The following is a 4,144-nucleotide window of genomic DNA, read 5'->3' on the forward strand; positions in this document are numbered from 1 at the left end:
GCCTCGGTCCGGCGCGAAGCCTCCCGGCGGACGCACGGCTCCAGGCCTCGCCGGTCGCTTCTCTCCAAAAGCGACGCACCGGGACCGCCCGAGGAAACGTGCCTTTAATTAGCACTTTAATTGCACGTGCGTAAAGAAGAAGGAAAGAACACCCGCGTCTGCTCCGGACGTGGCTCCCAATCTGCTCTAACAACAGCCTGTGATACCCTCCAAACACTTTAAATTAAAATATATATGTATCTTAAATATATTCATTTTTGGTCAGGAAACTGCAACTTCTGGTTGTGTTGCTTTGCTCCACGTATAAAATGAAATCAATTGTCTGAACAACAAGCCTTAATCAGCTACTCAGGAAAGAGCTGAACTGCTACAACTGCAAAGTCAGGACCGTTATTTTACTTTTTTAACCTAAGATTTATAAAAAAACTCTTGTTAAGAACACCACAAATACCATCACTGTTGAAATCCCCAGGGAATTTGCCGTCCCATAAGTTCCTAAAGTTACGTTAAAGGCAAGTTTTAAGCTACACGAAGCATCTGCTCTCTTGGGAACTTTCAGAAATATTTTGTCACTGAAAAGCCTTTTATTCAAACCCACAGGATCTGAATCTTAAGTCTGAACACTCCTACGGCCCTTAGAAATACACATTTTATTAATATTATTATTTATTTTAAATGTAGAGAAACCCATTTACTCTGACAAAGCTGGTTTGAAAATACAGCTTTAAGATTCTAAAACTTCCGTATTTCTAAGTGACTCCACTGATCACTGAGGTGCTGAGAGAGCCCTGAATGCAGGTTAGTCTTTAAATAAAAGCTGCTTTGCCAATTGTTTACTAATAACAAGATCTAAGGAGTTACGAAGATTGCCACAGAAACTGGACTTACGCTCGTCTCCGGGATTATGAGATTTGACCAGCAATTCTCAGCAGCTGTTTTACAATCTGAGAAACCAAACAATTCCATCAGTTGCTGAAACTCATCCTGCAATGAATGTAAAAAAACATCTGGAAGTCTGAATGAGGCTCCAGAAAATGTATATCAAGGCTAGGCAAGGAGAGATACTGCTGGTTTGTGAAAAGCCTCAGCTTGAAGATCCTTCCAAGACCAAGGGCTTTTCATGCCAGTCTCAGCTACTTATGGCAGACAAAAAAGACATTCCCCCCCATCCCCAAGCACACAGTACCAAAAAGAAGTTTTGACCAGTCTTGTCTTCTCCCATCCATTCACTCACAACTCAAACTCAATTTCAGCTAACCATTTCTGCTCCAGATGGATTGAGCAGTCCAAGACTTGCATCTGAAGTGATGCATAGAGTCTGTTCATGGAAGGCAGGTATCACACAGGTTCAAGTTTGTCCTTCTAAGCAGATGCTGTATTTTTCAAGAGTTTAACTAAAGTTGCTTTGGTGCCTCACTAGAGCTCCTGGAAAAAACAAGCTGCATTTTGGGAAGAAGGCTTGAATCACTATGTCCAGACTTCAGTCAAAGCTGCACATGTGTAGTTCCAAGCAACTTAAAAAGCAGAGTAGCCAATTCTTGCTGTTTTCTTGCCCGAGAACCCAGCACTGCAAGTCTGGCAGTACACTCCAAAGCATGGTTACTCAGTGAAAAACTGGAACAAGATGTCAGTATATTGACAGATTTCTTAAAGTGCTTCTTTCATTCAATTTTTATCTTACCTGAGTTTGTTTAAATTCTAAATGTTTGTGGAATTTTCTTAATCAAGTGATCCTGCAAGACCTGTCGCAAGGCATCAGATCTGCTTTAATGACATCTACGGCTTAGATCGCCTTTCCAGTCCACTAAAACCAGCACAAAAGTCCATCATAAAGGGTCTATCTTTTCCCTGTGTCCACTGGAGAATATTACTTTCCTAAGGAGCAACAATTCAGTACTTTGAGCATCCACAGAACCTCGTCTTACCCTAGGTCTTAAAATCTCCTCTATACCAGATTAATCTAAGGTATCCATTCCCACTCTGCAGCTCCTGGCCAACTCACACTTGTGCTGTCTTTTTACAGCACCCCACCAACTCACATTCCTTCAAAGACCTCTGCTGACAGTGAGCCATTTCTTCAGTAGCATCACTACTTTTACTTTGCACCTCCTGCATAAGCTGTAATTCCTCAGGGCTAAGGAAACATCTCAAAGGGACTCAAACCTCATAAACACCAGCTGGGTCTCCTAGCATCTCCATGTTAGAGTAAAGCCATTAATCCCATGCCACAAGTGAAGAAAATGGGAAATGTCCGAAATGAATTATCTTGAAGGCCAACCAAAACTAAGAACGGAGAACAAACTCCAGTCTATCATGCTACATCTTCACTACCAGGGAAAAATGCTGTACTAACAGAACACAGTTTGGCAACAAGCTAACAGCCAGAACAAACATCAGTAATCCACAGACTGAAGCATATTAGGTCACAGTTGTACTGCAATTAAAAATAATTCAAGTTACTTAAACGTTTTTAGACCTTTTTTTTTTAAATAATACAGAACATATACGTAGTAATATGTAAAGCTGATAAAAAGCACACAAGGAGGAGGCTACTATCTAAACTATTAAAAATCCTCCAAATTAATTTTCATTTTCAATTTAATAGATAAAGATCAAGGAAGCATTTTGCTTGTTTGTTTGTTTTCAGATTTGAAAAGATATTGCTATTCTTCAGAAATTGAATTGTTTCCAACTGGCTAAAGCATAGAAAGCATTATTTCTTTGAGCCAGCCACATTATGCTTTTACATTAATAATGCAGTAAGGGTCAGAATACAATCACTATCCAGCAGACAAAGTGACAGCACTCAGATTACATTGTCAGATTCAGAAGTAACCAAGTAAAGGTACCAGGAAAGAAATATTGCCCTGAGAAAATAATCTGTATTTGACCATAACCTTTGCAGAGATGTTGTATCTGTTTTGATACCATTGTTACCTTGTAGCAGCAATTATTTTAATAGGACTTCAGGGTATTTTTTTTTATATGTCAACATCACCCTATGCCAGTATAAGAATCTGTCTTGTTATCACCTAGAGTATTTCCTTACACACTTAGCAGCCCAGCACATGCCATTTCAGAAATGCCTTGCACTTCTAGGGCACTGATTTTCAGATGTTAACTGAGTAGGCATTCCACTCAAAGCTAATTTGAAAATTTGAGTAATAATTTAATTTGCTTGAGCTTTTGAAAGATCCCAACTGTTTAGTAAACATTAAAAACTTACCTGTCAACTAGCGTGACAAGACCTCTTTGCCAATTTTCCTTTATCTTCTGATATGTGGACTTCTGGCAGTTCCTTGGGCTACTACAGCAAACACAAGATCTGTCAGAAATTAAGCCAGATCAAAGATCTAAAAAACCTCCCAATAATGCAGTCTAAATGGATAGTTTATACCCCTGTAACTTCATACTACTTCTGAATTGCTGAACTTAGCAATAGCTTTTTTACAGAAGATGAAGTTGTAGGAAAATCACTGAAATCCCAGCAAACAGCAACTCACAGGTGAATTCTCTAAGCAACACAGGGCTAGTGCTAACAAGGAAGAAGTTCTGTCATAAGGCAAGTATTTGCATGACCACAAAAGAAAGAATTCTAAAAAACTAGTTGAGGGGGGAAAAAAGTCAGCATTCATCACCTTACATACACCTCACGCTGTACTGTTCAAGGAACTATTCTAGAAATGTCAGGAGCCATCTCAGATGAATAGCAAAGCAGTGTTAGGAACTGATACATTTAAGTGATCAGTGCCTCTTCGTTTCTTTTAGGAGCGTGATGCCAAATACTAAAGGAAAATTCAATTTATGATGGAGTATTTCCACGGCTGCCACATCAATTGAATGCTACAGAAGAAAGTTTTTCTTTACTTTTGTACAGGAGAATTTTGGTTATAGCTAGGCACAAGGCACAGTTAATTTCAAGATGGCCTCACTTTATCAACAGAACATTATATTACAAGATCCCTGCTCCGAAGTTAACGACAGATGAAGCACCACTGTATGAATTAATGAAATTAAGAAACTGTTTTTGAAAGCATACTGCTCCATACCTGTCACTTGGATTTATTGCCTCAGAAAAGAAAGATATTAGACAAGATACGGCAGGGAGTTTTGAGCTCCACAGTCTTAACTCAGGCTAAAAAAA

The sequence above is a fragment of the Meleagris gallopavo genome, chromosome 20, assembly GCF_000146605.3.
Source record: "Meleagris gallopavo isolate NT-WF06-2002-E0010 breed Aviagen turkey brand Nicholas breeding stock chromosome 20, Turkey_5.1, whole genome shotgun sequence".
In the NCBI taxonomy this organism is placed as follows: Eukaryota; Metazoa; Chordata; class Aves; order Galliformes; family Phasianidae; genus Meleagris; species Meleagris gallopavo.